Source organism: Ixodes scapularis, unplaced genomic scaffold (assembly GCF_016920785.2).
Source record: "Ixodes scapularis isolate PalLabHiFi unplaced genomic scaffold, ASM1692078v2 PGA_scaffold0__279_contigs__length_252992795, whole genome shotgun sequence".
NCBI lineage: Eukaryota > Metazoa > Arthropoda > Arachnida > Ixodida > Ixodidae > Ixodes > Ixodes scapularis.
The window spans coordinates 196,615,373-196,621,652 of NW_024609835.1; the positions used below are offsets into that span (position 1 = coordinate 196,615,373).

Below are 6,280 nucleotides of genomic sequence, written 5' to 3' on the forward strand. Positions count from 1 at the left end.
ACTCGCCATGCCTTGGGCGAAATTGTAAAGGTACTACGGCATACCAAGTATGACAACTTGTAACCACCTGATATGCAAGGCAAATGACCGACGAGGATGCAAGGACCAAGTATCGGGATTGAACAAGCTAAGCTTCTTGTTTATGTTTGTACCATACACTTTCTCACATTCCATAGTTTGCATGAGCAAGTGCTGATTGTGCATGTGATGCATATCACACTTCAGTGTTGGCAGTTTGAAAATTGGACACTTTTAATGACACCTTGAGGTTGGTGGCAGATTCCTTCTTTAAAATGATGTTGAGAATGTCCCCCACTGATCTATTCTAGTATACGAGTACTAAGACCATCGAGAAATTATTAAATTCAGAAGCTTTAGGCATGCAACAAATTCTGTGATATTTTCTTATTTTCCTTTTAAAATTTGTCGGAAGTAAAACTTAAATTAAGCAAGATTTTCCTCTAACTTCTGTTTGCACATAAGCTTCACATTGAAATATTACCTTTTCTACCATGCACATCTTGCCTTCATTATCGGACAGTGCATCTATGCACAGCTGCTTCAAGTAGCATGTGTGCCGCACACATATCAAATCATGAATTCAGTTTCTGTAACAAGGTCCTGTGCTGGCACTGCACTGTTCCATCTCCTTATTTATTCACTTATCTCGTCTGCATACTTCGTGGTTTGCTGGTTGACATGCCTGGTATACTGAAACCTGTTTGACAGGTGCTGAGATACAGGGTGATTCATTCTCATCGGAACAGATTCTTGTAAAATAAAACTTCTGTTTTATGCAAATTATCTCCTTACAGTTGAGTGATAGTTGTCCTGGCAGACACTTTATACAGGAAAGATGACAGCTAAAAGTGGACTTATTGCATAAAATCCATGAATTAGCTTTATAGTTGCTGGTTTGATGGCACCAGCACATATTGTGAAAATGGAGGCAGTCACCTTCTTAGACGAGCTTATTTTTTGTGAAATGAGCACAACCCTCAGAAAAGAACGATTGAGAAAGATTGTTGCACACAAAACGGGTTGTGGGATAAAATACTTTCTGGACCGCTGCAATGCCGCTGCCTTTGGTGAAATGATATTTTCTCTCCTTTTTTTTGTTGGTCTGTGTGCTCATCTTAGGATTTATAAAAAATTGACTGGTTTAAAGAGGTGATTGTCTTCAATTTCGTAACAGTTGTCGAACCAGTAATTGAAAAAGTTAAAAACTAATTTTAGATAATAGTCCACTTTTAGTGTCAGTCTGCCTGTACAAAGTGTCGGCTTGGCTAAGTGCTCATCTCTAACGAGGTCATCAGTATAAATAAGAAAAGTTAAAGTTTATTTCGATTAGAATGAATTATCCTCGAGCACCCATTAAAATCAGCATCAGCACCCTTGGGTTGGGGTGCATTGCACCGAGCACCCTATACTGCATCACACCCCTATAGGTTGTTTAGGCGCAGGGGTGCTCGTTTGCACCCTCAAAGCGTGCTCGTCCTGGGACAAGTGATTTACACCCCTAAGGGGTGTAAAAAAGTTTAGTGTGTATGTTCATTCCGCCAGGTTTCTTTGGCCATTGCGTTGACTACCTGAGACTTTGCCTGGACACTGTGTTTGCTCCAAACATTCGGTCGTTACCCGATCTCTAAATTATTGTACCTACCCGGGTCGTCGCTGGGTTCTTCAATCATTCGTTTGTTTCCGTAACTGTACCTTTCTTTACCTTCCCCGGTCGTCGCATTTCTCGCATTTCTCAACTTTATTTCTCGACTTCTCGAGCTCATTTCTCGGCTCTGTTTTGCTAGCATTCGATATTATCAGAAAACGAAATGAGTATTCACTAAAATATTATGTCGAACCCAAAGAAGTGCTCTTGAATACAAAACTTTTTAAAAGGAATGTCAGGTTTCCTTTTTATGATTTAGGAATCCAGGTTAAAGCAAAAAGGTGTCTCAAGATGTTAAGCAGTTTTCTGCTCATTACGCCGCAAATCTCTCGGCGAAACGTCGTCTGATATCGCTGGGCTCACCAAGACTCTTGGTATTTCTTCATTTCGGCAATATTATCTAAGCATGCTGATTAGGTGACACTATGATCAAAACCTTTTAAATCGAATTAGCTTACGTAATCCAAACTTCGAATTTCTCGCCTTTAAAGAAACACTTATAAATAGGATCGGTAGCGCTACCACATTAAAGAGGTATCCGCCTGGCATCGCTCCTCACGCCTTTTCCAATATATCCCGCTCGCGGAAAGAAGATCCCGAAAACGTTTTTGTATCTCCTGATAGGGCAAACCGGCAAAGCAAGAACGCCACTATCGGAGCTCCACGCCGACCTTGCTCGACATCCAAGGACAAAAAGGGTATAAACGTGCGCACCATTCGAAATAAAAGGTCACTGCTTTAAAAAACGCTATCTGTCGCGGAAGCCGTTGCTGACTCAGCGATTTTTAAAGTACGTCCTGGTTCCAACAAGAACGCAGTAACTCGGAAAAAAGAACGTTAGAAGGAGAAAGATGTAAAGAGGGCGCGAAGAGGTTGGAAGAGGACAGAATCTAAATCAGAGACGCAATTGAACGTTGGGGGGGGGGGGGGGGGGGGGGGGGACACTCGAGAAATTCGTGTTTCTTTCGTCTCCGGAGAGAAGTTATGGAACAATCACCACGCAAAAAATTCGGAAAGGGAGGAAATATAGATTAAAATTGGGGCGGATTTAACTTTTCGTTTCCGCGACCTATTCGTCAGAGTAAATTTTAGTTTTGAATCCAGTTACTCTAGGTTTAAATCTGATTACTGAATTCGTGTCCCCTAACGAACCATATACGATATATGTTTCGAAGACAGCAGAAAAGAGCTGGAATCAAACTTGGGTCCACAAAAGCAGCATCGCTGTGTTTGAAAACTGAAAGTAGACGTGTCCTAACTTTCACGTTTATTGACATGCCTCTTTGTTTCTCCGACCTTCGGAATGAAATATATATATTTACCAAATATATCAAAAGAAAGGAGTTCCTTCTACTAGGCGAGGCACGTAGAAATAAGTAAAACGCGTAATTGAAGGTAACGCAATTAGTACAAGTTTATGGCCCAGGTTCGAAATACTAAAGTGTGTTCTTCTTTCCGGGTCTTCGACAAAAACTACAAGTCTGGCTGTTTTCCCGGCCGTTCACATTACAGATATCAATATCCTGGTGTTTCTGGCGTTTGCATTTTTACGTTTCGAAGAAAGAAGTATGGTACGCCTGCCGAGTTTTTATAGCGCAATGCACTTCTAAAGCTCTCGTATTGTTTTCCTATCGTAACCATGTCGTTGCTACCATATACGACTATGTCTCATATGGGCATAAGCAAGCACAGCGCATCATGTAAAAAGAAATGGCGAGCTCCCCAACTTGGGGGGCGTATAACGGTCGTTAAATATAATCTTGATTGAATCGGGACGTGAATTACTGCTGGGTGATTTCAGATAAGATCGACCAAAGGGAGGCTAGTAGACATTTTTAAATCAACTGATGTATTTATGAAGTATTGTCTAGTGTCTGGTGTAAATGAATCCGCACTTAGTTTTGACCAGAAAGAAATATTTGGGGACAGGAAAATTCGTAAGGGATAAAGAGGTGGGCACTTGCATTAACGCGCACTGAAGGAGAGGACACGTTTGAAAGTGAATAACTAAAACGATAAAATTAACCGAATTATAATACTAGAAACAAACTATGAGTATAGCTTGCTCGTAATATTTAGCAATATTATTAATTAAAATTATGATTAGTATTCTAAAAATTCCCAAACATGCCAGTTCCAACGACAAATGGCAAAATGTGTACGCCCGTATGTCATTAAATAATTTAATCTTAATCATAAACTTATCAGATAGCATTCTAGTTATATATGGCTGTTGTTTAAAACTTCTATTACGTATCTGAATGATAGGATAATTCTGATATATTTAGACAAACGTGGGGAAAAATCGAACAACGATAACTTCTGATGCAAATTAAAAAAAACACAGACACCACTGATGATGAGAATATTCCCTGGACAAGGGGAACAAGAGGGACAAGGGACAAACATAAATCTCCAAACACAGCTAGGTGACTGGTGAGCGACCGAAAAAATCCGCCTGGTCCGGGTATCGAACCCGGGACCTCTCCATTACAAGTGGAACGCTCTACCAACTGAGCTAACCAGGGGTTAGACGTCAGTAGAGCAAACGGGTTTTATCAGCTGCCACCAGTCTAACACCAACAAGGGTGAAGCTTGCAATTTAAAGTTATAGTTATGATGCAATTAAATGCAAAGGGGCAAGCGAGCTGGACAATAATGATGAAAATATTCCCTGGAGAAGGGGAACAAGAGGGACAAGGGACAAACATAAATCTCCAAACACAGCTAGGTGACTGGTGAGCGACCGAAAAAATCCGCCTGGTCCGGGTATCGAACCCGGGACCTCTCCATTACAAGTGGAACGCTCTACCAACTGAGCTAACCAGGGGTTAGACGTCAGTAGAGCAAACGGGTTTTATCAGCTGCCACCAGTCTAACACCAACAAGGGTGAAGCTTGCAATTTAAAGTTATAGTTATGATGCAATTAAATGCAAAGGGGCAAGCGAGCTGGACAATATTGATGAAAATATTCCCTGGAGAAGGGGAACAAGAGGGACAAGGGACAAACATAAATCTCCAAACACAGCTAGATGACTGGTGAGCGACCGAAAAAATCCGCCTGGTCCGGGTATCGAACCCGGGACCTCTCCATTACCAGTGGAGCGCTCGACCAACTGAGCTAACCAGGGGTTAGACGTCAGTAGAGCAAACGGGTTTTATCAGCTGCCACCAGTCTAACACCAACAAGGGTGAAGCTTGCAATTTAAAGTTATAATTATGATGCAATTAAATGCGAAGGGGCAAGCGAGCTGGACAATAATGATGAAAATATTCCCTGGAGAAGGGGAACAAGAGGGACAAGGGACAAACATAAATCTCCAAACACAGCTAGGTGACTGGTGAGCGACCGAAAAAATCCGCCTGGTCCGGGTATCGAACCCGGGACCTCTCCATTACAAGTGGAACGCTCTACCAACTGAGCTAAACAGGGGTTAGACGTCAGTCGAGCAAACGGGTTTTATCAGCTGCCACCAGTCTAACACCAACAAGGGTGAAGCTTGCAATTTAAAGTTATAGTTATGATGCAATTAAATGCAAAGGGGCAAGCGAGCTGGACAATAATGATGAAAATATTCCCCGGAGAAGGGGAACAAGAGGGACAAGGGACAAACATAAATCTCCAAACACAGCTAGATGACTGGTGAGCGACCGAAAAAATCCGCCTGGTCCGGGTATCGAACCCGGGACCTCTCCATTACCAGTGGAGCGCTCGACCAACTGAGCTAACCAGGGGTTAGACGTCAGTAGAGCAAACGGGTTTTATCAGCTGCCACCAGTCTAACACCAACAAGGGTGAAGCTTGCAATTTAAAGTTATAATTATGATGCAATTTAATGCGAAGGGGCAAGCGAGCTGGACAATAATGATGAAAATATTCCCTGGAGAAGGGGAAAAAGAGGGACAAGGGACAAACATAAATCTCCAAACACAGCTAGGTGACTGGTGAGCCACAGAAAAAATCCGCCTGGTCCGGGTATCGAACCCGGGACCTCTCCATTACAAGTGGAGCGCTCTACCAACTGAGCTAACCAGGGGTTAGACGTCAGTCGAGCAAACGGGTTTTATCAGCTGCCACCAGTCTAACACCAACATGGGTGAAGCTTGCAATTTAAAGTTATAATTATGATTGTTCCCCTTCTAATATATAATTCTAATATATAATTCTAATATATAATTATAATATATAATATATATAATTGTTCCCCTTCTCCAGGGAATATTTTCATCATTATTGTCCAGCTCGCTTGCCCCTTTGCATTTAATTGCATCATAATTATAACTTTAAATTGCAAGCTTCACCCTTGTTGGTGTTAGACTGGTGGCAGCTGATAAAACCCGTTTGCTCTACTGACGTCTAACCCTTGGTTAGCTCAGTTGGTAGAGCGCTCCACTTGTAATGGAGAGGTCCCGGGTTCGATACCCGGACCAGGCGGATTTTTTCGGTCGCTCACCAGTCACCTAGCTGTATTTGGAGATTTATGTTTGTCCCTTGTCCCTCTTGTTCCCCTTCTCCAGGGAATATTTTCATTATTATTGTCCAGCTCGCTTGCCCCTTTGCATTTAATTGCATCATAATTACAAACACCACCTTTGATATTTCTTAAATTTGG

General features: G+C 42.1%; 2 non-coding genes across 2 annotated transcripts; both read right to left on the bottom strand.

Moving 5' to 3' along the window:
* Nucleotides 1-4,725: 4,725 nt before the first annotated feature.
* Trnat-ggu lies at nt 4,726-4,798 on the bottom strand. The gene has a single exon. It is a non-coding gene; the product is annotated as a tRNA-Thr (tRNA).
* A 531-nt stretch (nt 4,799-5,329) lies between these two features.
* On the bottom strand, nt 5,330-5,402 carry Trnat-ggu. The gene has a single exon. It is a non-coding gene; the product is annotated as a tRNA-Thr (tRNA).
* Between the last annotated feature and the right edge of the window lie 878 nt (nt 5,403-6,280).